Here is a 12,531-nt window from a genome sequence, read left to right on the forward strand (position 1 = left end):
GCTGAGCTGTTTAGAGGACCAAATGGATTTTCACTGAATGAATGCTTGATTGGATGTTGGTTGCTATTGGAAGTCATTGTAACCCCAACTGATGAGCTGATTGGACTTTTGACTGGTCAGGTACTACAGAGACTTGTTTAGACTTCATCTCCTGGGGAATATAGAGCCCTTGAATGTTCTAAAGCAGAGGAGTGACCTTAACCTATCTGTGTTTGAGGAAGAAATTATTGCTATAATGTGACAGACTGATTTGCAAGAGACTGGAAGTTGGAAGGCCAGTTGAAAAACTACTGTAATGGTCTGGAGGAGATACCAGAAGGCTTGAGAGGGTAGAGACTTGAGAGAGATTTATAAGGTAGATTTAGAATCCAGCTCCAATTTGGGTGACCAGTGGAATGGGAAGGAGGGAAAAATCAATGATCCCAGTGAACTCAGGTGAAACAGTCTGACTTTCAAGTAGATTTATAATTCAAAGATTAAAAAAGAGAAAGAACCTCACACTTAGGCTCTAAACATAATTAGCTTAGTATTGTTGGTTTAGAATAATGAAACAGTGTGTAAGAGTTGATAAACAAATAGGATGTACGTGGGTATGTGACAGAAGGAACAGATTTATATGGCATAAGAAATATAAATATTACTCTTATAGTACCCATAATATGCAAATGTACAAGTAAAGACTATATTCTGATGCTATAAGAATAATCAGGGCTGCCATATGTAGTCTCACAGGTTGCGCACTGCACAACTCTAGGGGACATTAGTAATAGCAACAGACCACCGTGTAAAGCTATTGTATATCCCTCTTGTGCTTCAGCACAACATACTCATGGACGGTTGCTTTGAACAACAAATAAATAAGCTCTCTAAGATGGGAATTTGATAGACTTTCCCTTCCATGGCCAGGTCATTAGTATTGGATGTGTGGTAGGTGGGTGGGGGAGGGTGTCTTTTCATATCGAAAATGAGAGAAGTTTTTCTCCTTTTATGGGACTTGAGGGATTATGCTCTTATACTGCATTTGGCCAGCAATGGGAGAATTCAGCTTCTTGTTGGTGTTTACGTTTTATGGCTTCACAGTGTATAGTGTGTCCTGTGCCTTGGTGCTCCGCATTTCCGCGTATTGTTCAAAGTGAGTAATGTGGAGTGACACGTGGACTTAGCCATTCGAGGGGAGGAATTCATAGAAGCCGGCGAAGAAAAGATAATCCCCCCTATTCTTTCCCAACAATTATATATTACTTAAAGTTTGTGTGGATTTGGCTCACATGCTTCTGGGGAAATCGCTTCACAGACCAGAATGTAGGTTTGGCTTGGTCCCAGCTGTGGCCTGGCGTGGCTGGGGCATCTAAGCCATCACAGCACTGCTCAGTGGTCTGCGACTCCATTGGCAGATGAGGGAGGTTTGGCAGAATGTGTCAGAGAGGAGCATCTTCCCCGATGTCCAACTGCCAAGGGCCGATGGAGGAGATGGGAGCCTCGTGAATTTCCCAGCAGCCCAGGTGGCTTGGCATTGTGGACGGGGTCCAGATTCTCAGGCCCTTGGGAGCCAGTTGCCATACTGGGGTCTGGAATGGGGCCTGGGCATAGCGCAGATAGAGCGCAAAGCGTCGTGCTTCTCCACGCTTAACTCATCCAGTGGAAACATGTCAGGCTGCCTCCTCCAGGGCCCTGCATTTATTTTACAGAATGTTAGAAGGGACGTATATCACTTGCCATCTTCCTCCCTCTTTGGGCGTGTTTATTGTGATTGGAAATCATTCTAGTCCGCATGGCCATGCCTTTCCCCCACCCTTTGGGCCCCTCTGTTGAACAGCCCTCTGTGCAAATAAACAGAGAGGGCAAAGCATTTTATTCAGCCACAGAAACAGGAGCGGAGTTAGACTCCGGAGAACTAGAATTGCATAACCACGGCTTGCGTCCTCTGTAACGTGCTTGCTTTTCCTGTCCGTGGACCCAGGCCAGGAGGTACCGCAGAGGCCTTTGCTGTGCTGGCTGGGAGCCCAGACCCAGGTATTCTGCTGTAAATGGGACTGCCGGCCCTGGTTTGTTGTTCCGTAGAATTTGCCTGGGGTTTATCTTGACCATGCCTACTGAGAAAGGAAATTCTGAGCTGCTCCGAACTTGATTAAAACCTAAAAGGGAACATATGCTTTCATTTTCTCTCTGTCCTACCAGACCTGAAAACAACAAGTAATTGATCAATGTATTGTTAGTTCCAAATTTTAAAACAAATACTTTATTTATGAAAATCCCTTTGGTCTAGAAAGAAAAAAAATAAATAAACAAAAACAAAAAACCCTGCCAATACAGAAAGCCCCACAGATCAAGTGCGTGGGTTTATGAATTACCGTAAGGGTACACCAACCAAGTCCAGGAATAGAACTTTGCTACTACCCTGCAAGTCCCTTCCGGGTGTTCCACCCCGATCACAGGCCCCCTCCTCTCCTACAAGCAATTCTTCAGCTGAACTTCTATGGTAATATTTCCTTGGGTTTAGCTTTTTTTTTTTTTTTTTTTTTTAAGATTTTATTTATTTATTTGACAGAGAGGTACAGAGAGAGCACAAGTAGGTAGAGGCAGAGGGAGAAGCAGGCTCTCCACTGGGCAGGGAGCCTGATGTGGGGCCCGATCCCAGGATGCTGGGATCATGACCTGAGCTGAAGGCAGCTGCTTAACCAACTGAGCCACCCAGGTGCCCCTGGGTTTAACTTTTAATAGTTTTACCACCCAAATGTACATCTCTAGATTAGGAAGTTTAATCTCACACATTTAAAACCATTGAATATATCTTTTACTACTTTTTGAAAGTGTAGCTACTTCCTCCACCCCCATAAAACTTACCTGCTGAATAATCTTTAAGTAGAACTTAACATATTTAAGTTAAATTATACCAGCAGCACACCCACTTTAGTTACCTTTCTTGTGTGAGATATTATTTTGAGACTTTCCCCCCAAACACAAGGTTGTGACACCTGATGTTAGTTAAAACATGGCAAAACCAAAAACAAATCAAAACAAAATTTAAAATGCTGAGGAGCCAAAAAACTTGTGAATCTCGACTTAGCAACAGAAAAGATGAATTTGTCTGGCTGATGTTCAGGGAGAGCTTTTCATTCTATGATACCGTTGATTCTGTGATGTGTGTGATTATGATCTATAATTGTTACACTGCATATGACCATCTCTATTCTGGACAAAGAATAGAAAACAGCTCCTGGCTGTGTATGAAAAAGCAGACAAACAACCAAGATCATGAGTGAGGTTAGAAGTTAAGATGCAAGAACTCTGGGGGCACCTGGGTGGCTCAGTGGGTTAAGGCCTCTGCCTTTGGCTCAGGTCGTGATCTTGGGGTCCTGGGATCGAGCCCCGCGTCGGGCTCTCTGCTCAGCAGGGAGCTTGCTTCCCCTCTCTCTCTGCCTGCCTCTCTGCCAACTTGTGATCTTTGTCAAAATAAATAAATAAAATCTTAAAAAAAAAAAAAAAGATGCAAGGACTCTGCTGTCACAGGGGGTCTGACTTTTATTCTGATTCTGTGTGATGCCAGACAAATCCCTCTACTTCTCTATCTGTACAGTGAAGGTCATTGTTACTGATCAAAGTCGATCTGTACTTCTCTTAACGAGGAACAATTATTTATTAAACTTTCTGCCTTTTTATTGTTAACCCTTGAAAATGTTAGTGACACCTGAGTCCTTGGTTTAAAACTAAAGATGTATGAAAAACAACATACTCGGGAAGCATCAAATACAATGTTACTTACTTGTGGGCGCTAACGCTTTTAACTTTTTACGTGGCAGTAATTTATTGGCATTGATAATAACTAAAAAGGGTTAGGACTTACAGAATACCATGTAGTTCATGAAGCACTTTGATATCAACTATTTAATTTGTTTTTAATAGAATAAATATTCATACCCTAATTATTTATTCTGCTTTCAACATATGCTAGTATTCTTTCTTTAACCATCACCTATAGCAAAGGGGGTGCTTAGGAAAGACCTTATTTTTTGTATGGTTCTGTCACACATGATAGGTGAGGAAACAAAAACATAGACATCTAGTTGTTAGTTTTCTATATATTTTGGGGGGCTACTTATTTTCTGTAGTACCCAGTTCTTGTTGTAAGTCTGGGAGCATCTGGCGAGCTTAGTTGGTAGAGAATGTGACTCTTTGATCTCAGGGTTGTAAGTTTGAGCCCCACATTGGGTAGAGAGATTATTTAAAAAAAAAAAAACAAAACTCTGTCATCTTTATTATCACAAGTCTGTACAAGGGAAATGTGGATTAAATAATATACATAATAATTAATCTTGACATCAAGCCATGTCATTGCTTATTAAATGATAAATATGCAAAAACCAAATCACCAAAATAAATAATGGATTTGACTGCTCCCTGAGCTACTTTTTAAAAAATTAACATATAATATATTATTTGTTTCCAGGGTACAGGTCTGTGATTCATCAGTCTTACACAATTCAGAGCACTCACCATAGCACATACCCTCCCCAGTGTCCATCACCCCACCCCATCCCTCCCATTCCCCTCCCCTCCAGCAACCCTCAGCTTGTTTCTGGAGATTAAGAGTCTCTTATGGTTTGTCTCCCTCTCTGGTTTCATCTTGTTTCATTTACTCCTCCCTTCCCCTATGACCATCTGTCTTGTTTCTCAAATTCCTCATGTCAGTGAGATCATATAATTGTCTTTCTCTGATTGACTTATTTCACTCAGCAGAATAATTTCTAGTTCCACCCATATCATTGCAAATGGCAAGATTTCTTTTTTGATGGCTGCATAGTATTCCATCGTGTGTGTGTGTGTGTGTGTGTGTGTGTGTGTGTGTGTGTGACATCTTCTTTATCCATTCATCTGTTGATGGAGATCTAAGCTCTTTCCATAGTTTGGCTATTGTGGACATTGCTGCTATAAACATTCGGGTGCACGTGCCCCTTCAGATCACTGCATTTGTATCTTTAGGATAAATACCCAATAGTGTGATCGCTGGGTTGTAGGGTAGCCCCTGAGCTATGTCTTGTTGCAGTCACTTAATTCCCATGTCGGAGAGCCTCACATAGGAAGGTCTTTAATTCTCTTGACCTGAATCCTCACTCAGAACCTGATGAAGGTATCTCTGCATGGCAGTCTAGTGGATTGCCACTGATCCTCAAACAATAACGTGGTATCTAGAATATCTGAAGGTATTAAAAGAATAGAAAACTTAATGATTTGATCCTGATAAGGGAGATTGCAGTAACCTGGCATCCCAAAGGGGGCGCTGCTCTTGAGCGTAAGATCACAAAAAGGGCCTCACCTCCAACTTCGCATCTCCTTCCAGACTCCAGGGGCTCTCTCTCGCTCACTCTCCACAGTAGGATGATGGGAATTCATTCCAGACCTAGCTGGTGCTGGTGGACCTTCCAGCAGCTCGCACACCTCTAGCAATCAGGGCTAGATATGGGTTCCATCTTCTTGAGGATTAATTACCTCTTCTTGAGCCTGGCTGCATTGTGCAAACACAGAACTAATATTGTGCCCTCTCTTGGCCACTGAGGTACCCACCCACTTTCCAGTGTTGCAGAAGAGACCCCTACCTCTAGTCCTGGAAGCTTCATACCAGTCCTTACCGAGCATGTCCTAATGCTGTGCATTGTTAGGTTTGGACATCCCATCCTAAAAAGAACTTCACTCTTAGGAGAAGTTCTCCCTCTGGAGCCAGGTGCTAATAGTTCTACCTACCGACAGGACACTCGCTGACTCCTCTTTGCCCTCGCCATATCATATTGCATGAACTTCTCATAGAGCACTTGTCACTTTGTTCTGTCACTGGAGAGCTTTCGCACTTTTTCTCACCATGACCCACAGAAGGAAATCTATCTTACACTGCAAACCAGTGCACACAGACATATACACAATCGATACAGATACACGACGTCCATCTGTGGGAGTTTCCTTACCTCGTACGTGTTGACATTCCTTACTCTGTGCCCTGCTCTTCTACTTTATTTATTTGTTCATTCATTTGTTTTTCTTTATGCTGATAATGACCCACTTCATTAATTTCATGATCATGTAACAAGTCTCAAGCTTTTGTTTGAACAACACCATGCCAGTTAGTGCACCTGACTCCGTCTCCCCCATCCCTGTTAGACAGTGACCTCACTGCAGGCAGGAAACAACGTATGTCTATATCTCCTTTGTATACTTTGGTGCCTGGCGTGGAGCAGATGCTCAGGGAAATATTTGCTGGGGGGAGGAACTCAGCCTGAGTCTTTATACCTTGCCTGGCAATTTTAAGAACTGAGTGAGATATGTATTTCAGGGAGGAAACACAGGGCTTAACTCCAACAGATGCTCAACTAACATGTTTCTTTAGGATTTTTAGACTAGCTGCCCCTTTAATTCACTGTCTGACTGTGCTGCAGTTTTTTGGGGGTGTGTTGGTGTGTGTGTGTTGGGGTGTGTGTGTGTGTGTGTGTGTGTGTTTTAAAGGTAATGAGGGTTTGAAGTCTATTAGCCTAAGGCCTCAGCCAGCCGAAGTACTTTAAGCTTTTCTGAGTTGCCATGGAGCCAGGGACAAAGTGCCCTCCAGGAACAGGTTGAAACTATGGGAAGGTCACAGGGGGGAGTGCTTTTTGTCCTACCCTGGCCTGGGACTCATTTCTCCATGAAAAGTAAAGACTTGAGCTTATTAGAATTTCTAAAATGAAAATTACTTCCACGTTTTAAAAAGTTTATAAAGTAAGTTTAAACTTAACATGAACATGGAAGGCTTTGTGACTCAAAAGTCTTTATGAGAGCTCTCACTTCAGAGGTACTAAATTCTATCGTAGCAGAAAGACACTGGTTGGTGAACGTCTGATTCCAGTAGTAACTGGGGGCGGGGCAGCCTCTGCAGGTGTCACTTCTTCATCTATGAAAAGGAGAATCTCACCCGTCCTTGAAATTCTGTGATCCCAAACACGAACCTTGGAGTCCTTCATTTTATGCTCCCGGGAGTGCATTGGCCATTGAGGAGATAACAGTCCAATGGAAACCTATTGCCTTTGCAGAGTCTGAATCAAGTACGGTGCCTGAACCCTTTCCTCTAACAGTTTCTTGCTACTCTCATGTAGAAGCTCTCAACCAGTGTTTCACTGGCCTGAGGGTCAACGAGTCAGGTTGTTAAGTGAGATCAATTAAGCCTCAAAAATCAAGATTTTGCACAAATCGTCACTGTAATTTGTTCTGGAACCGTACTTCATCTTGTCCACGAAATGTGAGCATTTGATTTCATGTGGTGGGAATTTATAATTCACGTGCAGGTGATTTAACGAACCAACTTGTTTCTTTCCAGGACAGAGTGGCTCAGAGGATCATGGAGCTTCTAAGCCTAGCAGAATATGGAGTCTCTCCCCTCTGGCTGTCTGGATTAAATTTAAGAAGGTCAGTAGCGAATTCCATTGGCCACCAGCTCCTAAGTGCAAGCTGCCCTGAAGTTAGCCGGGTGATAGGGAACATCTGACCTGCTTTGGCCTTAAATTTACAATGTTTTCAGATGTCTAGGAAAAGTCAAATGCTTGGTGTGGAGAGGGTATCAGAAGCTTCTTGCGTGCTCTCTCTAGGCTTTGCCCTCTACAGAGATTCTGATGGAGAAGAAAATCAGAAAGCTAAGCTCTCCCCTCCCCCCACCCAAGTCTTAGAAAGGACTCCCTTTGTTGTTTTCAAAATGAGCATGGATTGAGCTTCCATACAATTCAGGGGCTGTCACATGGGTGCTGGTGTAGAGAGCAAAAGAAGGTGACGTCAGCAGTGGCCTTCTCCTAGCTCATTTCTCCCGGGCTCATCTGGCCCATTGCGTTGACATTCTGATCAGTTTCCGTGGCCTGCTCTACCTTCCCTGTAAAACAGACGCTTGTCCCACCATGGCCCTCCCCTGAGAATGGCCCTGAGTGGCTCCCATCTCCCTCAAGATTAAACCCAGCTTCCCAACCTGACTTCAAGGCTCTGTGACCCAGTCCCCACCCCCCCCTCAGCCTCATCGCTCACATCTGTTTCTCACCCTGGGATCCGTCATGCGTTGGGTCCCTCCGTGTCTTTGCTCTTACCCATCTTTATCTGGCGTGATCTCCAGCCCCTTCTTCCCCCAACCTCGCAAGATGCCCTCATGTGACAGTGCCTCTGGGCAGCCTTTCTGGAACCCACCATTCCAGGCTGCTGCCTCCCATGTATGCCCGAAGCCTTTGCACATACCTCCGTCTTACACTCACCACATCGCGGCCATGTTTCCCTTTTACTTTTCTCGCCCTCCTGCAGGACTGGGCGCTTTTCTAGTCTAGGACTCCCTTACTCTTGAGGTGGTAGAACATAGTGGTCAAGGGCACAGTCCCTGGAGCCTCACTATCCAGGATCTCAGTTCTATTGCTTCTGACTGGGTTAGACCACCTCCCACCTTACTTCCCTTCTCTATAAAATGAGGGTCACAAAATTTCGTACATCACAGGGTTTGTGTATGTTGAGAGCAATAAGGTGTATGAAGTACCAGAGAGTAGCAGGTAGTGGGACGAGCCGTGTACGTTCTATTACTAGTGCTCACTAAGGACTAAATTCAATGAACCTGGGTGTTTTCCCTTGAAGATAAGTGCCGGGCAAATACACCAGTGATTTGTAGGTAGTGGTTCTTTTCTGGAAATTTTAGAACGTTTGGCTGAAGAAAACTGAATGGAAGTAGAATATTTTGTGAAATGTTAGGGGTTTCCTCAGTTGCTCTTCATTAAACAGTAGGATCGCCAGGCTGGGAAGGCATCACCACTGCTTTGATTCGAGATGCTTGTAAGTGTATAGGCCCTTTAGAGGTCTCTGAAGTCCATTTTAGGTTCCTATAAAGCCTGTGTTCGTTTGTTCGGGCTGCTATAACAAAAATGCTTAAACTCAATGGCTTAGGAGCAATACACATTATTTCTCACAATTCTAGAGGCTGAGAAGTCCCAGGTCATGGCCGCACAGATTTGGTGTCTGGTGAGAGCCTGCTTCCTCGCAACTTTGCCTTCCCAGGGTTCCCCACGTGGTACAAGGGGCAGGCTAGCTCCCCAGGGTCTCTTTTGTAAGGCCACTAATCCTAATCAGGAGGGCGCCACCCTCATAACCCAGTCACCTCCCAGTGGCTTCCCCTCCTAATACCTTGACGTTAGGATTTTAATATATGACTTTGGGGAGGGGAGACACAGACATTCAGACCAAAGCACCTCCCACTCCTATAGAAAAAACATAAGGGTCATTTAAAAAAAAAAAGATTTTATTTATTTATTTGACAGAGATCGCAAGCAGGCAGAGAGACTGGCAGAGAAGGGGAAGCAGACTCCCTGCTTCTCCAAGCAGAGAGCCCGATATGGGGCTCGATCGTAAGGGTCATTTTTTTTTTTTAAGATTTTATTTATTTATTTGACAGAGATCACAAGTAGGCAGAGAGGCAGGCAAAGAGAGAGGGAAGCAGGCTCCCCACTGAGCAGGAGCCTGATGCGGGGCTCGATCCCAGGGCCGCGGGATCATGACCTGAGCCAAAGGCAGAGGCTTTAACCGACTGAGCCAGCCAGGCACCCCCATAAGGGTCATTTTTGAGGTAGATTGAGAATAAGTTCTTTTAAAATGTATTGCTATTGAATTTTTTGTATGAATATCAAAGTCAAATACTGAGCTAAAATGAAAATGGTCTTCTTGGAGATTAGCTCCCCTCCCCCCCAAATTCCTAAAAAAGGGCTGGTTTCAGGTAAGGTAAGATCGATAGTCAATTTTGCTCTCTTTCTGTGAAGTGCTCTAATTTAAGAGCACCCCTCAGCTGCTTGTGTGATCCTCACAGATTAATTTGAGGTGAAAACCTCTGTGAACTGAAGCTCTGGAATGACGATCTCACATCTAGAAAATTCCATTTCTGTGGAATTTTCCAGCCTGTGCTCATGGTCTGACATTCATGAGATTCTGTTGTGCTTGGATGAGAAGAAAAATTCTCCGTGACCTTGAAACTTTTGTTTTGGATGGTTCCTCCTTCTATGACTTCCTCATTGCCTTAATGGTTGCTCACAGATCCAAGATAAACCATTTTCCCATGCCCACTGAGGGACTGGAGCTTAACGGTTTGACATTCTCTGTTGTCACGGTGTTAGGACCAGCTTACTCATTTGCGCTGAAAAATTCTGGAAGGTAAACTGTTGTGTGTATATTTTCACGTGTATCAAACTCACACTGGGCACACGCGCCTTTTGTTACCTCTTTGAACTCCTTGAGATTTCAAGGGTGCGCACTGAGTAGATCCTGTCTTTGCGTTGGGCCGGTTCCCCATTCCAGCCCCGCCTGCTCACCTGAACGTCTGAGCCAGTGGAGAAGAAACAGACAAGGGCCACCCACCCTGCCCTATGGGCAGCCCTACCTTACAAACACACACACGTGCACACACACAAGCACACGTGTACACACTTGCCTGTAACTGTCTGCCGCCAAGCTTGCACACATATACTCCAGGGTTTCTAAAAGCTTCTCTTCAAACATGCATGGGAGATCTGCATGCGGCGTCCCAGTACGGAAGGAGATCGGCGAGAGGCACAGCCTGAGCAATCTCTGAGTTTCCCTCTTTCCTCTTTGCACGTCACCCTTCCAAGCTTCCCTTCGCCAAGACGTATTTCTGCGAAACCTTCTCTCTCAAGGCTCCTGTCTCTCCTGTCACTGTCTTCTTTCCCTGGTAAGGCTCCAGCCCGAGGTATCCGTCATGGGGGTGCTGCTGTGATCTGTTTTTCTGGTGATTATCCTGAGCCATCCACACTCGGCCCCTCCCCCTTCTAACCAAGGCCATTGGCAAGTCCATTGAACCATCTGGGCAAGAGGTGGCTAAGGCCAGGACGGAGAGCCAGCCCTGAGCCCCATCGTCAGTTTGTTCTAACCAGTCGTGCTCCGACACCGGTAGTTCAGAAGGAGCCTCAGCCAGGGGCTGCCGCTGTAACAGCAGAGCTCACGCAGCTAGAACCTCATCACCTAACACTGAGTGGCCAGCGGAACCGCTCTCTGAGGATATCTACAAGCCCCATGACCCTGCGGTCAGGTCAGGTTTTATTGGTCAAGTTCAGGCAAGTTGCTAGGCACAAAAACCATTATTGCAAGAAATCTGGGGACCCACCAGTGGGATTTGATTTTGAAGAATGCACAAAAAACACAGACAGAGAAGAGTAAATAAGCAGGAATAAACAAGACAAGAGATTTAAGGCAGCAGAAGCCTTAAGTAAGCATTGGCTTGCAAAGATGGAAAGGATGGTTAAAAGGACTTCCAAACTGTCTTTAGATGGAAGAGGCTGAGAATGGGGATCACAGAGGGGTTAAATGAGCAAAAGGGTGGCTGGACTAGGAGATAGCTCTAGCACTGGCAATCAATGATTCTAGCAGACAGATGTCAATGTTCTCTATGAGGCCCACAAATGTCCAAGGATGTGAATGAGGAAGATAATTCTAGAGGCGGAAAGCTTGACTACTGAGGCATTATCAGTTATTATTGGTTTTCAGCTAAAATGTTTAATGCGGGTCCCAGAATTACTGAAATTATTCCCAGGACATGGTTTATTTTCTGGGAGAATCTGATTTGCTCAGGGTGCCCTGTTATTGGCTGATCACACTCTGTACTTAACGGCAGCTTTCATGTGTGGATCTCAAAGAATTTTATAAATATCATTTAGTTCTCACGTGTGACTTTGAATTCTTTTGCACACTCGTGAAATAGGTGGTAAATACTTTTCCACCCACTCAAAGTCAGAATACTGAAATGGATGGTCCTCTGGGTGTGTGAGTGCTGCTGGATGAGACCTGATACTGACACCCAACTGAACCCCAAGCTCTTCCCGCCATTTATGTCAGATCTTCCTCTGACATTAAACTCTCAAGTAGGATGTGAAGTCTGGGAGCTATTTCTAGATTTCTAATCAGTGTGTGGATTTAAGAATTGTGTTTCCCTTCTGGCTTTAACAAAATTGGAACTGCCTTGTATTCTGTCACATACACAAACTCACACACAAAACCAGAGCTGTCTGGAAGGTTCTGGGACAGGACGGAACACTTTGCTGTTGCCTGGCCAGCCCGACTTCCTATTCCTCTTCCCATCCCAGTACCACTGTTTCACTAGCCATGGGGAATGCCTCTGGGGTCCAAGATAAAGGGGGAAAGCTCCCACATTCCAACCTCCCACCCCACACACTTCCGACTCTGATACCGACATCTTCATGGCTGAAATCCAAACACTACTTGCTGCCTTAATTTCCTCTCCATTTGTCCCTTCTTAACCCCCTACCGTCCAATGTCCCCTCTCTCCCCTCTAGTGAATTCACTTTCTGAAAGTCTTCAGTGACTCCGTGCAATTCCGAAAGGTATTTCTCTGGTCATTCCGCTTGATCTCCCTGAGGCCGTTGTCCAACCTATCTTCCTCCTTGACAGTCTCTCTTCCTTTGAGCTCTGTGGCCCTGAAATTCCCATTTTCCTTTGACCCTACTGGTGATTTCTCTTTCTTTTTTTTTTTTTTTT

At 44.7% G+C, this 12,531-nt stretch overlaps 1 protein-coding gene across 5 annotated transcripts in view; it reads left to right on the plus strand.

Annotated features, from left to right (window-relative positions):
- SCAF8 (SR-related CTD associated factor 8) overlaps positions 1 to 12,531 on the plus strand; it is a 222,286-nt gene that overhangs the window by 180,629 nt on the left and 29,126 nt on the right. For all 5 annotated transcript variants that reach the window (XR_009404528.1, XR_009404529.1, XR_009404531.1 and 2 more), the window contains exon 22: positions 7,337 to 7,425. The gene's annotated coding sequence lies outside the window, so the exon portion shown is untranslated. The remainder of the gene's footprint in view (positions 1 to 7,336; positions 7,426 to 12,531) is intronic.

The sequence above is a fragment of the Mustela nigripes genome, chromosome 5 (genome assembly GCF_022355385.1).
Source record: "Mustela nigripes isolate SB6536 chromosome 5, MUSNIG.SB6536, whole genome shotgun sequence".
In the NCBI taxonomy this organism is placed as follows: domain Eukaryota; kingdom Metazoa; phylum Chordata; class Mammalia; order Carnivora; family Mustelidae; genus Mustela; species Mustela nigripes.